Genomic DNA, 17,010 nt, shown 5'->3' with positions numbered 1-17,010 from the left:
ACAAGGAGAGACTTTTTGTTCGACGTGGTGTTTTGTTGTTGCGTTCTGATAATGATCAGTCCAGAGTCGTGGTCCCACGTTCGTTACAGTCCTCTGTTTTACGGCTTCTTCACCAAGGACATTGGGGTATAGTGCGAACGAAACAACTTGCTCGTCAGCACTGTACTTGGTGCGGAATCGATGCTGCGATTACGAATATGTGTTCTTCTAGCATGGCGTGTGCCGAACAACAATCCGCACCGCCGTGGAAAGTCTTTGCATGGCCAAAAGCCACTTCCCCTTGGCAACGCTTGCACATCGATTGTGCTGGTCCATTCTGGAATGCTCGATGGTTGGTTCTGGTAGATGCCTTCAGTAATTTTCCTTTTGTTGTCCGGATGTCTTCCACGACGTCCTCTGCCACCATCCAAGCGTTGTCTGCTATCTTTTGCATTGAAGGTCTTCCGCAGGCTATTGTTTCCGACAATGGCCCACAATTCATGTCTGTAGAATTTCAGTCATTCTGCCAGGCCAATGGTATTCAACATCTGACATCCGGGCCGTTTTCGCCTCTGTCAAACGGTGCCGCTGAACGATTGGTCCGGACTTTCAAGTCACAGATGTTGAAGTTGAAAGAGTCGCATTCTCGGGAGGACGCGTTGTTGCTCTTTTTGTCATCGTCTCGCTCTCAGCCCCGATATGGTCGCTCGCCGGCTGAGTTGCTCCACGGTCGTCCTCATCGAACCTTGATGTCTTTGCTGCGTCCGCCGCATCAGGTTTCTGTGCAGCGGCAGACTCCTGCTTTTGCTCCAGGCGACGTTGTATTCTATCGCAACTATCGAGGTTCACGGCGTTGGCTCGCAGGGCGCATTCTTCGCTGCCTCGGCCGCGCGATGTATTTGGTTTTGGGGGCCTCTGGTGAGGTGCGTCGGCATCTCAATCAGCTGCGCCTCCGTCGTCGCACGGGTTCTGCCGCTCCCCGTCTGCTTTCAGCGACGGTGCCGTCCGGTCAGCGCCCTGGGGACCCATCTACTGGCTCGCCTCATCCCCAGGTGTTACCGACGATGCCTTCCATTTTGCCCCATGGCGACGCACCGCCGCAGCCGCCGCCGCCGCCGCCTATTCTCCAGCCGGCGCCGCCCGCAGTGGACGCTTCGCTGCAGCCGCCAAGCGCCCCCATGGGTCACGCGCCGCCGATCGCTTCCCGTGACCAGCCGTCCTCCGCCATGGAACTCTTGCCCGCTCCGGATCACATGGCGTCTTCGCGCGTCGGGTACCCCGACGCAATGGAGGTCGACCCTTCGGCCCCTCCTGTCTCTTTACGGGCGCATACACCGCATGTTGACGTGCACCCTGGACTAGGTTTTCAGGCGTTTCCTAGCTCCCCTCGGACCGAATGGCCGGGTGCGGGTGGCACAGCCTCGCCTGTTGTTAGGCTCCCCACCTCATCGCATACGTCAACATGGGGTCCTCCCCACGGCGGGCGGAAGCCTTATCACACGACCGTTCGCCGATTTGCGGGGGAGGAATGTGGTGTCACCGCCATACACCACACTTGCTAGGTGGTAGCTTTAAATCGGCCGCGGTCCACTAGTACATGTCGGACCCGCGTGTCGCCACTGTGTGATCGCAGACCGAGCGCCACCACAAGGCAGGTCTCGAGATACGGGATAGCACTCGCCCAGTTGTACGGAGGACCTTGCTAGCGACTACACTGACGAAGCATCGCTCATTAGCCGAGCAGATAGTTAGAACAGCCTTCAACTAAGTTCATGACTACGACCTAGCAAGGCGCCATTAGCCTTACATAGTTTGATAGTTATCGTATGAAATGTCTCATCAAGAACGCTGTATACAAATGGTGGATTAAAGTTAAGTATTCCAGCAGCTACGTACTTTTCTTTATCGCATTTATGAAGTATCCTGTTTCAGATCATCAAGTCCGCCTGCTTGCTTAATGGCCGCCTCCCTTAAATAATGTGCGTAGTGTTGGCAATCTGTCAACACTACATGCAGTTTTTTCAGCGCCATGAAATTATTTATTTTATCGCAACTGAATATTCATTGAAACTTGTTGAAATCTGATGACTCTTACACAATTACCACAAATTAAGAAATAAACGGCCGAATTAAAATGTCAAAGGACTTCAAGATGTTGTACGTGGAAGAAGTCCCGAAAGTGACGATAAAACCGAAAACGCGCAAAATATGGTGTCGGAAGATAGTCGAAGGACAGTGTATAAGCAGGTGAAGCCAAAGATATGTGAAGAGAAAGTGTACACTATATAGCATGTATCTTCCACGAACAACTAATTATAAGAGTCTTTTGTACACGATGAATGTCGCTTTCTGTGAACACTGACCAGACGAAACTACGCAAAACCAATTTCACAGCAATTGTTGGACAGTCTCACATAGCCTCTAACGGACATTAGCTCCCATTTCGTACTTTTGGTAAGAATGGAGTTCATCACTTTATGCTGAAAACATAACAACATTCAAAGCATTGTGTGGAAGTCGGAGGCACCACACAAAAATGTGTGAAGTCGATTTCAACATCCTGTCTTTGGTTACCTTCGTAAAAACAGTAGCTGGGGAAGACTACAGAAGTTTTGAAGACTAATTTGATTTCTAAATATGTTCAGCGGATTGTCTGATAGTTTGAAACTTTTTAAACAATTAAAATTGTGGGGCAGTTTGGAACTTGAATTTGGAATTTTGACTTTCGTTAACATTGCTTGTACCGACTGGGGTATATACCTTTCTTTTTCAGGAAAATTCCTTTATTGCACAGAAACAGTGAACTACCACGCTGGACGAACGTTGATTCGAAGATTAACCATGCAATGTTTGTACAGACTGAGCTATGATTTTTATTTTGTTTACTTTTTTTTGTAAAAGTTTTTCATTGTTCTGAAATGCAATGAACACCAACGTTACACAAACGTCGATGCAAAGATTGACAACTATTAGCACATCTTTCAAATTATTCACATTAAGCACCGAATTAAGGCAGGAAAAACAGTTAACAATAATTTCTTCAAGCAACATAAAATAATTTCATCTTCTTCTTGCAGAACATTTGGTCTGCGCTGGGCTGCTATATTATTAGAACTGGATTTCGATGTAAATTAGATAAAATAAACAGTAGAATTGGAACAACTCCCATAGAATATAAGGGACATTCAGAAACAGTCTGAAAAGCTTGTAAGGGTGTTGTAGGGTAGGTTTTGCTGAGAAATAGTTGTTGAAAAAATAAATCGATGCGTTACGCCATTACGAGTTATTTAGCACTGAAGATAGCCAATCAGGCAGTTGCGCGCGGCCGATCACTTACGGTGTCCTCAAACGTGTACTTCGTTTAATTTTCTAAAACGGAAAAAGAGAGTTAAACAAAAATTAGATATGGGATGGTAGGAAGGATCTAACCCAAACCAAAGGCGGAGCAAACCCATGCGCTATCATCTACGGTGCGGGAACAGCCGACAGCCGGCCACTGTGGCCGAGCGGTTCTAGGCACGTCAGTCCGGAACCGCGCTGCTGCTATGGTCGCAGGTTCGAATCCTGCCTCGGGCATGGATGTGTGTGATGTCATTAGGTTAGTTAGGTTTAAGTAGTTCTAAGTCTAGGGGACTGATGACCTCTGATGTTATGTCCCATAGTGCTTAGAGCCATTTGAACGATTTGATTTGAACAGCCGGCACTAATTACATCTGGCGGGCCGCGTGAATTGGCGTACGCCCGGCGTTTTTGGCTTGTTCAATGCTCATTAACTAGGAAACGGCACCATGAGTGAATTTTTTTTCTTAACCATTATTTCTCAGCACAACTTACCGTGAAACACCCTCACAAGCTTTTTCAGACTGTTTCTGACAACCCTGTATGTTATTCTACATTAAGTCCAATTTGCACCAAGCAATACTTTTGTCTCTATTGCATTCAAATTTGTATTATTAAAGAAATTGAATTTTAAGTGTATATTCTTTGTAAGTGCAAGAGATCATGGCAGAGGTTTTGATCCATCAGGCAATCTTGTTACTGGTTTTCAAGCTAACTCTTTATCGTCTTTTTTAGTTCTTGACCAATTTGGAAAGTCATTTGCATATAATTGTGCATTGGTGGTCCATATCTGGCATCAAGATGAAATTTGAGAGTCCAGTGCTGCAATGACAAAAAGTCAGTAATATTCTGTACGTCATTGTTCTTGGGTTTGGCGAGAAATATGTCAAATGACCGACAAGTCAGGGAAATGCATTGTATTTAGCGTCCCGAAAAGAACTGCATACGGCCACGAAATCTGGTTGACAGAAATCGTGAAGCATCCAGAAGATAAGGTCGGACGTCGATGGAACTTTGCACACGTAAATACCTTTAGCAAGTATGCAAATGTTTATAGTTACAGTTCTCTGTGCCAAGTAGAACGGCCGCCAGAGTGTATTAGTTTGGTCCGTGCAAAATTGTACGTGAATTTGGTGATTCGACCTGTTGTGCTGCCATTCACGAACAGCATTCCAGTGGATGTTTTCCAACAGGATAACTCTCCAATTGAGCACATCATTCGACAAGTCAAGTATCATTCACAAACAGCATTAACCGTCCCTGTGCTGACAGACCAACTTCAACTGGCTTGAACTCCATTCCATAAACTGACATCCGGCACCTGTACAATACAGTACATGCACCTCCGCATGCTTACATTTTAACATTCTGGCGGTTACATCGGTTATTAATGTGCCAGAAGTTCACATTTCCAGTTTCTTATCTCGGGGTTACATTACCCTGCGACCTTGAAATGTTAATTACTTAAATATGTTATCTAGACAAACGTGTGCCCGAAATTTCATTACTCCTCATTGATTACTTTTTAGTGTTTAAATTTTTTTCCTGTACTTTAATAAAGAGGGGACTGCACCTTTTGATAATCTAAGAGTCCTTACGCCAGAAGCAAACCATTATCTCAATCCGACAGTCACGGACTAGGAACTGTAGCAGAATTCTTTCTAGTTTTTGGTGTAATAAACTTCCAGTTCTCAAACAAAAGATATCAACAGCCTAGCACACTGATAAAGAGGGCAATGGTGGCCATTCACAATATCTCTGTTTAGAATTTAATTGTGGAGTTTTACGTAGGAAGTAACAGACTCGATTAGGGACAGTTCAAAGTTTGAAGAACTTGGAACACTTCAGAAGGTAATATTTATGCCATCAACAACTCTTCCCAAATATTATATGCAACTAGCTAAGTGCTACTTCATTTGTGGTGCCCTAACCACCGTATCAATTTTGATAGTCAGTCAGCATTGAAAATTTCTCTTTTGAAAAACGTCAAACGACAACATAAAAATGATTCACTGATTGTATGAGTATGTCGTAGTTTTGGAATATTATGGAATAAAAAACTTAGCAGAACCAAATCCTGATGATCATTTGAATAAAATATAGCTCTTACACTAGGAAAATCGATATTTTACCCGTCAATGGTTTCCACTGCTTCATCATCGTGCTGCTAAATCACAGCAGTTCTCTTTTCTCCAGTGAGAGACACAGGATAGTATGGTTTGCAATTAATCTCTCGTGATGAATGGTAGTTACTCTTCCCACATTTCGTATCAACATCTGCGGTAAACAAAGAATTTTATGTCCACATCATTCTGCTCATATATCAACTTTTCGGGCTCTCCTGCAAAATCAATTTTTCGCTGCAGCTCCGTTTATTGTCATTATTACAATTTTGTTATTATGGGTTTGCATCAGAGACGCGTAACTTGCTACAAAATTTCGTCATTCAGTACAAAGTGGGCTATTATAGATTGCTAGCTTCAACACTCATAATCAATAGTACATGCATGCATGCCCGTGGGCACATACGAATTTACGAAAGCAAAGAGACATACATGAAACGTATATGTTTCCCGTTGAGGATATACAGATTAAGTCTGTTTACTAATTCTAAAGTATTCTTATATAAAATGGTAAACAAACGACAGTTATGTTGCGATTCTCTGCATGTTTCAGATACTTGAAGAACAGGACAGTATACCAGTAATTTGGAAATTAGGTCTCTCCGTAAGTGAAGGGTTAGTGTAATTTGACCCTGTCCGCAACTCGTGGTCGTGCGGTAGCGTTCTCGCTTCCCGCGCCCGGGTTCGATTCCCGGCGGGGTCAGGGATTTTCTCTGCCTCGTGATGACTGGGTGTTGTGTGATGTCCTTAGGTTAGTTAGGTTTAAGTAGTTCTAAGTTCTAGGGTACTGATGACCACAGATGTTAAGTCCCATAGTGCTCAGGGCCATTTGAACCATTTTTAATTTGACCCTGGTAGCCAGCTTCTTTCTTTCTGATAACAAGACCGGAGTTGTCTCTTTTAAGTTTTCTTACAATGTCGTATTGCAAATCGTTGTACTGTAGGCCAACTTGTGCTCTTGAGGGGGCACATGTAGTCCTTAACGAGACTTTCAAAAAGCCATGCGACTCGATTGATCGTAAAACCCTGATCAGAATTCTAGAAGAACTTGTTCTAGACAAGGAAACCAAAGTGGTAATCCAGCAAACACTAACCAACACAACCTCAAAAGTGAAATTTAGAGGACAAACATCAGAAGCTTTTGAAATAAAGACTGGAGTGAGGCAAGCAGATGGGCTCTCATCTCTGCTCTTCAACTGTGTCCTCCGGAAGGAAGGTGGTTCGTGAGTGGCGCAAAGAACTGGAAAACCAAGGAATTAAAAATGGTGTCAGGCTGGGTTACAAGAAACAAAATCTTTAAATCAATTGTATCGATTTTTAAAATGATCTTGCAATTTTTTCTGATTCCATGGAAACATCTGAGAGATGAATTAATGAGCTTAACGTACATGCACAGAAGACTGGCCTCCAAACTTGATTTTTAGGAAATCGAGTTCATAATGATCATAAATTCACCACCAAGGGAGCCTGTAGTGGGTCAAGCTGAAATTAAGCAAGTTGAAATGTTTGAACATCTCGGAGAATGAGTAACAGCCACCTTATTAGAGAGAGAAGCCATCATGTCACGCATGAACAAAATGGAAATGGCATTCCTTTTAACCAAAAACATCTACAACAAAAGATCAGTATCATTCAATGCCAAGTTAATACATTACTGGAGTTTCATCCGTCCGGAGGTCTTGTACCCTACTGAATGCCTAGTAATGAACCAAAAAGGCCTAATCGAGAAACTGGAGGCCTGGGAAAGGAAGATTTTGAGGAAGATCTTAGGTCCCTTCAAAGAGAATGGGGAATACAGAAGACGTCATTATCATGAGCTATATTCCCACATAGAGAAGATAACCGATACCATCCGGAAAAGGAGGATTATGTTTTATGGACATGTGACCCGAATGAGCACTAGAACACTCACCAATCGTGTGATCACCTACTTTCAGGAGAAGAAAACAAAATGGGCCTGGTTCACAGAGGTGTAGAAAGATCTTGAAGAAGTTGGGATCACTCATGATGACATCTTGGAGCGTGTCCCACTCAACGAGAACCTTATGGCGTGCCAGAGTTTCCAAGAAGAGCCAAAACTAAAAACAGGAAATGCTTGGGCCCAGGAGATGAAGAAGCAATAGCGAGAACGAATGAGGGAGCACTGGGGAAACATCAGAACACGTAAAGCAAGACAGTTGAAATAACGTGGTCCAAAATAAAAATTTGGCGTTGTATGTTCAATTTTGTTAAACAGCAAGTGTTTCATTAATTACATTTGTTGAAGATCTGAGGCAGAACAATCTAAGAAAAGATCGAAGTATCAGCAAAGGAGCTATAATGAGATAACTGTTGCCCGTTATGTTATGTTATGTTATGTGAAATGCTCGTACATAAATGGTATATGAGATAAGTCTATGAACAGCAATAGTGTAACCACCCTCCAGCCAACTCTCTTTGCAAAATAAAAATTTTCCATCAAACGAAGATGTCACTTACACTGTCCATTCATGTGGCCACCTGTCAAAAGCCTGAATAACCACATTTTGGAACGTAGTTTACTGCAAGGCATTCATCAGTGAAGTTCTCGAAGGTATCGACAGGGATGTAGAGTCATGTTAACTCCATTCCCATTGCCATCAACGCTAAACTTCCCATCGAAGTGAACCCACGTATTCCCGACTTGGTTTAAATCCGGGAGGTCTGGTGGCCAGGGAGTGCGCTAAACTCATGATGGTGTTCTTCGAACGACGTGCGTAGAGTTCGGGCCGTGTGACGCAGCACTATCCTACTCATCATGGCGAGTACTAGTGGTGGAAATGGTCTCCAATGATAGGTTCATACTTTTGTTGCTCTATTGTGCATTCCAGACTGGATCACCCAGGGAGTGCCATTAAAATATTCTCGAGACGCTAACCCCCCATCCTGCGGCCAGGACTCTCCCGACGACTGTTGCAGGGCCATACACACCAAAGACCAAGTGTCTGATGGAGCATAAAACGTGATTCATCTGAAAAGGCCACCTGTCGCCACTCAGTGGACGTCCAGTTGCGGTACCGGCGTGCCAATTCCAGCCTCCGTCGCCCATGAACAACAGTCAGCATGGGTGCACGACAAAGGCGCCTGCTGCGGAGCCCCATACGCAGCGACGTTCGCTGAACGGTCGTTGAGGAGACACTATTGGTGCCCTTTGGTTCATCTGGGAGGTCACTTGTTCAACAGTTGCACATCTATTCGCCTGTACACATCTCTGCAGCCATCGTTCACCCCTGTCACCTATGGCCCGCGGTGCCTCTGGGCCGGTTTTGGATAGTGCCATTTGGCCATACACGGTATACTTTAACTATGGCGCACGCGAACAGTCACAAACTTAGCCGTTTCAGAATTGCTTCTGCCCTTAGCCTGAAAGCCAATGATCAAGCCCTGTTGGACGTTAAAGAAATCGCTCCGTTTCCGCATTACGACATCGAATCCTCTGTTTCCCGCGTCCCCTGACAAGTATTATGGACCCTCCACTGCTAGTGCTGCCGCCTGCCATCTCTGAGTGGTTATTGAACGTTGACGTCGGATTATGTGTTGGGCACATTAATGTGACTAGTTCGTGCACTTCTTCGAAAATAACCCCTCAGTCATAGAGAAGTAGACACAACAACAACTCACCCAGAACTGTATTTGCCACTTTAATAGTCAGTGAGCTACTGCGGTATACGGTGTGAGCTGTAGTTTATTCATGAATTTCACACGGCAAATAAAATCTGTTCGTGCCTGAAATTTCAGCGCCTATTTCATATATCACAACTGAGAAATAATAAGGTAACATTTTATAAAAGACATTCCTGAAACGAGTTGCCACGCATCAGCTGAAATTTTTGAAACAAAAAAATATTTACGAACAGTTGCTCATATAACGTAATGCGCGTGACGCTTTCTTACGAGAATGGGATTCGAGCCAGACCCGAACAGAATCCAAGCGGCGGATTCACGATTGCTAGTCCAATGCACCGGCCAGCCTGGATACTATTATTTGCCGGTTTTTCACACACGTAGAGGCAAATGCTGGGCTGGTCTTCATTCTCCACTTCCGAAAATAGATTCATAAACAGCTAAAATATGATACCACGCGGACAAACGGTGCAAACGGCTTCCCTCCTTTAGGCTACATGGCGACAGGAAGAGCATCAGACAAGAAAGTTAAAAAAATCACTTTGCCAAATCATGAAAGCAGTGCACCCCGTACGACGGAATATGAGTTAGGAAAGAGTAGACGGAGAGCGAAATGAAGTAAAACAACAACAAAAATTTTCGAAGCGGCGGGTTAACGTTTCATGCATAAAATAACAGCAGGCAATATTTAGGACGAACATTTTACGGGAAAAATGGTTTAAAAAATAGGAAAAAAATACCTATTTTCAGGGGAGAACGTACGTTCCTTCTTCACCCTGTTAAACGAACAGTTTTAAATGTACTCTTTTCTCAGAAGTATTAACAGTAGAACAGTGAAACTTTGGTCGCAGACATTTATACTATCTGGCAAGAAGTATACATTTTTATGAGTAATACGTTAAAACCATAATTTTGAAAAATGTTTTAATAATGACCCGTGTTTCGGGTCAATTTTTGTAATGAAAAGGTCATAGGGTCCTTTATAACGCAGCTACAAAGCTAAACAAACGTCACTTCGTACATGCGTACTAACAAAACTGACTTTTTGGAATTCATTGTTCTGAGATAAATGTTTTCAGAGAAAATGTACATTTGGCTAGAAGAACAAAAGTTATGGGAAATTGAGTACCAAGTTTCACTGCACCCGTCACAGATTCCTCTGCCACTGATTTGCAAGAGCTTGCTGTAAACACTTATATTTCTGAAATGTTGTCGAAGGGCCCGGCAAGTTCGCAATGACGCATAAACTTTTCCTTGTTGCAGACCCCTTGCCAATAGTACACGTTGCATAGACAAACTTAATATTGTTTTCTTTATATTCAAAATTCTCTTTCTTCCAGGTCTTCATACCTTTTTTTTTTAAGAAAAATAACTTTTGAGGCCAATCCCGGCATTTATTTGCTCAGAAAAAATGCTTGTGTTACGTCATTACTATAGGAAACAACTGAAAGCAAGAGAACAGGTAGGCAATAGCTGAAAGCTCAAAGCTACGGAAAAAAGTATCCCTAGGCCCATGAATTCACAGCAGAGAAATCACAGAACAAGTGGGTTTGTCTCGCTCTGCAGGCTGCTACTTAAACCGACATTTAAGACCTCTAAATGAGGATTCGGTCTAAAATATTTTTATACGTCCACCATAATCATCAATTATCAATTTCAAGTAACTTTCTACCATTAAAAATTTAAAGAGTGTTTGCAGATTGTACAAATTACCATAACTATATAAAAATCTTTTACCATGTACAATAATAAAATTTACGGAAAAATTTATGGAAAAGAACGTGAGTACTGAAGAAGTGTCAACAGGAACACCACGGAGCCCCAGCAAAGAAACACGTAGGCATTTGTGTATTTTCACTACATAACAAATGTTGTGGATATGGATTGTTACACAGCTATTAAAGTGGAGGAGAAGTTGAAATGATATTTTCGTAAATTCCCTGCAAAATACCGCTTAATTCTTTACGAACATGAGGGACTCGTTCTACTTCATTTGCATATCACCTACATTTTTCATCAAGAGTTAAACGAAGTTCCTCTACCGCTCATATTAAGTTATGAATCCGCCTCAACCAAGAACATAAAATGAAGACCGGTAGCATTTGTAAAAGTTGTAGCACATATTCAGCATAGGGGGACTGAAACACCTCTAAAATTGACGATACGCCGTACAAGAAAATCCCAGGGGGCGAGCATCGGCAAACCATCTCGTAATGACGGTGGAGGCATTTCCGTGATGAGCTTCCGCCGCACCTTTTTCAACGAGTTGCCCGCTGCACCTGAATGCGAAGTCGCGATGCGTGTTCAGTCAAACGGAACGGGGATAGGAGAGCTATCGCGAGGGCCACTCACACCGCCCTGTAATCACTGCCAACAGCTTTACCCTGTCCCAGTTCTGAGCCCATGTCAGTCCTAGTACTCCGCGTTACCTACTTTTTCACATGAAGCCAAACAACGGAGAGCTTTTTTTTCCCTTGTGGAATTCGTACTCACATGGCACTAGTGAAGTCAGAACTAAAAGAGCAGTATTAATAGTTCCTCGAATTTGGGAATTAAGTGAGCATAAAGGAAACACAGTAAGGATAATAGAGCATGTGGTGAAATTCTTGTTTAATAAAATGGTGCTTACGAATTTTTGACCAGAGATTTGTCTATTTTCTTCCGGCAAAGTTTAAAATTATTATATGCCAGTGTGACAAGTACATGCACATTGCAATGACATGTACTGTCCTGTACATAGGTGATTTCTTTATAATGCTATATGTAATTGTATAGGATGTTTCATTGGTGTATGCTATATCACGGCGTGAGTTGATTCCTATGAGTGAATAAACAGGACAACATGTATGCAGTATGCGATGTAATGCGGCTTTTAAAGGTATTTACTTGAAAGATGTCATTCAACGATAAGTCGTAAACCGCTTGCGATAACCCAGTGAATGTTGGCAAACTTTCAAGACGTTCGATCACCACACAGCACGACACGATGGAGATTACACCTTTTCACGGATTAAATAATGGGTCATAGTCTGAAATTTCTTACAAGGTTGGAACCCTGAACTTGCAGTAAAGTTACGCAGTGCTACTAATTGTCATAAACATTCGCACTGCCAGTTTCAGCATATTAACTGTCATCTGCAGGTGATACAATAATCCCCACATAGTTCGTCATAACCTGTAAATGCTAGTAGCATGCTTAGTGAATATAAAGAAAAATGGTGTACAATTAGTCAAAATATGGATGGATCTAGCCGTCACACAGTAAAACAGACTGAAATTAAAATATGGTCTTGTGCTCTCTTTATGGGCCTTACGAAAGAGAAGGGCACATAAAATGGTGTTGGGACCGAAGGACATAGGTGTGGAGGGGCGAACAACAGTACCTGCTAAGAAGGAGCAAGCAAAACATAATTAGGAAGGCTTTCTTCGCAGTAAACCTTGCTCCTCACTGTCAGTGGTGTAATCACATTTTTAGGAGGAAAAGGAATATTTAAGTTAGAATGAACAGTCAAGATCGCAATAATATTCGTTTATTAACCGGTTTCGGCTTATGTAAAATCCATCTTCAGAATTTGTTGGCTCCCTATGGGTGGTGCTGGCGGCTCCTCGGCTGTCTCGTGATACCAGTGTACGATCGTGGTATCACGAGACAATCTAGCAGCCGCCAGCACCACCCATAGGGAGCCGACAAATTCTGAAGATGGCTTTGTATAAGCTGACACCGATTAATAAACGAATATTATTGCGATCTTGACTGTTCATTCTAACTTGAATATTCTCCATATACTATGTTGTCTACATTTATGGCGAAGGAATAAATGGTTGCCCGGGAGTTCGGCATTCCACACTACTGTCGAACATGTGGTAATGAGTTCACGTTAAAGCAATGGTCCAACACGTTCAGGTATAACCTTCCTGTGGTAATTACCTGGCGAAAACGTCTTTTATTAAGAGAACAAAACACTATTTCTTCTGTACAGTCTCGTCAGGTCGCAGTGACATGCAGAGTGCCTCAGATCTCCACATTCAGGCTCTGTGCCGGTTGCTTTCACCACGTAAATGAAATACTGAACCATATCGCCAATGGCTGTAGTATTGACTCTGTTCGGAATCAGTAGAATGTTATTTAAGTACCAGCTGCAGATTGTGCAATGTGTCCTGGAGCCGCTTCCGAAGAACCTTCCACGAAGATCATGCCGGTAACTGCAACACATTTTATGGGAGCCTTTTAGGCGACAATATTTTCACTTCCTGTTACCTCCCAGATCCCCTGATGGCGGATATTCTTTGGAGAATGTTTTTGTACGAAGGGCAGTCTGACGTCGATAGAGTAATACGTCATCCGAAGTGCCGCCTAAATACGCATCTACCTGCAGCAACTCTATTTTCGCGCTTATTTCCATACCTGCCAACGCCTGAATTATTGCAAGAACAACATATAAAATTCCTGAGACGAAGTGTATGCAATTAAAAGCCAACATAGAAACATTAAACTTTCTTCATTGGGACAGTGGTAAGATTTTTTATTTACGTTCTCTTGGTGAAAACATAAGTTCGTGTATTTATGCAATAATAAATAAATATAGTTTATGACGCATTATACTGTTACTGTAATTAACATTATATTTAATTCAAATAATTGGGATATAAAAGTCTGCGCCGAGGAGTGACGAAAATGGAGGATTTCAAGACAGAATTTATCTTCTATAACATAACCTGATGTTTATTTGTATATTAAGAGAGTTGATTCATAATTGCTGCGCGGTACCACGCGAGATACGTGCCAATTCAATTGTTTAACGGACCTTTTCAAACGTATCGCCAAAGTAACATAGACTTTCTGTGACTGTAGCGCTTCTCTTTGGAGAGCGAATGAAGTAACAAGTTTATGCAACGATTGTGACTTTACTTGGGTTTGGAAACTCAACAAGTACGAACGAAGATAACGATTAACAGCAATTTTTTTAAATACCGCTACGTATATTATTGTTGGATGCCATTACGGCTTGTATTAATTTAAATTCATTTATACGACCCGACTGGTGTCCTACAAACATTATTTCGATTTGTTCTGAGTGTACAACTTTCGACGGAGAATGTCTGAATTTTAAGTCAAATAACTTATTTATCCGAAAGTAACTGATCTGTGTTTGCGTATGTTTAGTACTGCTATAGAAGTTTCGGGCACTGTTTTCTGGAAGTTTCACCGTGATTCTGCTATGTCGATCATTTCCTCGTGCGAATTATTAACCCGTTGTCATCTTTGTGAGAATCTACGTATCCAGCAAGGACATTAATGAGTCACCTCAGTACTGCAGTTGCACTTGTACAAGCTCCAAGAATTCTATGTGGGAAAGAAAACCCAAGGTCAAGTTCTGAGGCGACGGAATAGTATTTAGTGCAGTTGCAGCTGAACGACGAGATCTTCGGAGTCCAGCGCAGCGACTTCTATCAGTTGTCTGGAATTTTGCGAGCCTTTCAGAAGACTGTGAACTTACATTATCGAATAATTTATTGAGCATACGCTAAATAAAAGAATCATATAATTAATTCATAATGCAAACATCTAAATAAAGTACCTTAATAATACTCTGAACATACTAAATAAAAATCGCCTGCCATATGATAAATGCTTTACATAGACGGCCAGATCATCAGAGGTGTACATAAGGTTCAACCGTAGAAGAATGGGGAACGAAGTCTCCCATCCTTGCGTTTTTCTTAAACCATTTAAAGAAATCACCGGATTTCTGAATCTGAATAGCCGGACGGGATTTGAAAGCCGGTCGCCCCTAAGGCGCATCCAGTACTTCCATTACTGCGTCATCTCCTTCCGTCTGGAGTGGATAGACAGAAGAATGGCGTGAGTGTAATGACTGGCCACGAATCAAACATCATTTAATAAAAGGAGAAACTTATGACTAGAATTTGCTGTACATGGTGTGTAGTAATTAATAGTGAAAACGGACAAAGGTGAAAGTATACAACAACAGCAAATCCATGACTGCGAGTCAGTACCTACTTACGTATGAAATATTCTACTAGCTGGTACAAATGTATTTTAAATGTAAGCTTTTCGATTAAATCCCCAGCTAATTGGGCGCCAATTTCACTCATGGACCATGATTGGAGAAGCTGTACATGCGTGCTGTGCATCAGACAGTAAAGTCAAAGGTGTATACGTCGAGAGAGACCTGTACCTCGGCTCCAGCATGACCTTATCTTAGTCCACTTTTTTCTACTTGGAATCATCGCACAAGTGAAGTGTACAACACCTGACACCATTCAAGAATTGGAGCTGTGAGTTGTATAAGTGGCGATCAAAAAGTGTCCGTTTGAGGGCGTTCCTGCAGCCTATTTGCAACGCAGTGCGACTCCGATGTGTGTATATAAGAATAAAAATGTAGGCAAGGAATTAGTGTGGCATTCGTGTCTTTCCAATATGCATGCGATAAATACGAAAACGCGAACTATGGAAACTAATTTCCAAATGTATCCAAACAGGTCCAAAGTACTGTTATTGTTTTCTTGGCTGACGAAGTATAAACACGGGTAGGCACACATCAGGACCTCGTGAAGTATCAGTGGACATGATAAGAGCAGCAGGTCCAGTCGGAATGAAGTGGCTGTATGGAGGACTATCAAGTGTGTGGAGAAATAGTATAATACCTGACGATTGGAGAAGAGGAGACATTGTTCCCATCTTCAAAAAAGACAATAAAAAGACTTTGTAATAACTACAGAGGAATAATCCTTAAGAGTCATACAGCCAAGATTTTTGAAAGAATTTTACTAAATTTAATAACTGAAAAGACAGAAAAGGAGCTGAGTGAAGAACAGCATGGGTTTAGGAAAGGAAGAAGCACGATCGACCTGATATTTTCTATCCGTTAACTGATAGAAAAAAGTTGAGAGTATAGCAAAAGGGTGATAATGGTTTTTATAGACATAGAAAAGGCATGTGACTCAGTTAACAGGAAAAGACTCTGTGAAGAAATGAAGAAGATAGATATAGAACATGGATACATTAATGTAATAAAGACAATGTACAGAGGACACAATCGTAGAATTAGAACCCCATTAGGGAACTCTGAATACTTCTAAATAAGACAAAGATTTAAGAGCAAGGAAGTATTCTATCTCCTGCCCTTTTTAAAGTTGTGATGGAGGGAATGAAAAAGGCAGTTAAAGATGTAGTAAAAGAAAAAGACAAAAAGATGATTTTTGCAGATGACATGGTAATATGGGGTGATAAAAAGGTAGCCGGCCGGGGTGGCCAAGCGGTTCTAGGCGCTACAGTCTGGAACCGCGCGACCGCTACGGTAGTAAGTGGAGGAACAAAAGTGGTGGGAGGACCAAGCCAAATGGAGAGGACTCGTCAGCACCCAGACTTGGCAGTAGCTGGAGCGGGATCCGGATATAAATAGACACACATCAGAGAATGAAGACTTTGTATGGGGGCAGCATATCTGTTGTAAACCACAGTTCTGGAATGGTGCGACAAGGGGTGCTGCTGCGTCATGATAAAGCACGTTCCCATATCGCAAGTGCCGCAACGCATTAGTTACCACAACCCAAGTGGGAGACATTCAAGCACCCGTCCTAGAGTACCGATCTCTCCCCATGCGATTATCACGCCTTCAGTCCCTTAAAAAAGCTTTGAAGGGTCGATGATTCCTGTCGGACGAGGTTGCGCAGCAGGCAGTTACGTATTTCCGTTTTACCAAACGGGTATCTTTAACTTGGTGCGTTGGCAGGACGATCGCGTCAATACTAAAGGCGATTTTGCCTGATTGGTATACCGATTCTAGAATTTACGGTCTTCTAACGGAAAATTTTTGATCGCCCCTTAGACAATTACAATACCTCACCTCTGAAACGAACAACATACATTGGTAGCTGGTTGTATCAAACTGACCTTATACGT

The 17,010-nt window shown here is 42.4% G+C and overlaps 1 protein-coding gene across 1 annotated transcript in view; it reads right to left on the bottom strand.

Moving 5' to 3' along the window:
• The window catches only part of LOC126473146 (potassium voltage-gated channel subfamily KQT member 1-like), a 1,059,334-nt gene that overhangs the window by 707,169 nt on the left and 335,155 nt on the right, over window positions 1–17,010 (bottom strand). The gene's annotated exons all lie outside the window — the stretch shown is intronic.

Source organism: Schistocerca serialis, chromosome 4, assembly GCF_023864345.2.
Source record: "Schistocerca serialis cubense isolate TAMUIC-IGC-003099 chromosome 4, iqSchSeri2.2, whole genome shotgun sequence".
NCBI lineage: Eukaryota > Metazoa > Arthropoda > Insecta > Orthoptera > Acrididae > Schistocerca > Schistocerca serialis.
Note: the sequence above shows the minus strand (reverse complement) of the source record. Positions and strands in the feature narration are given on the sequence as shown.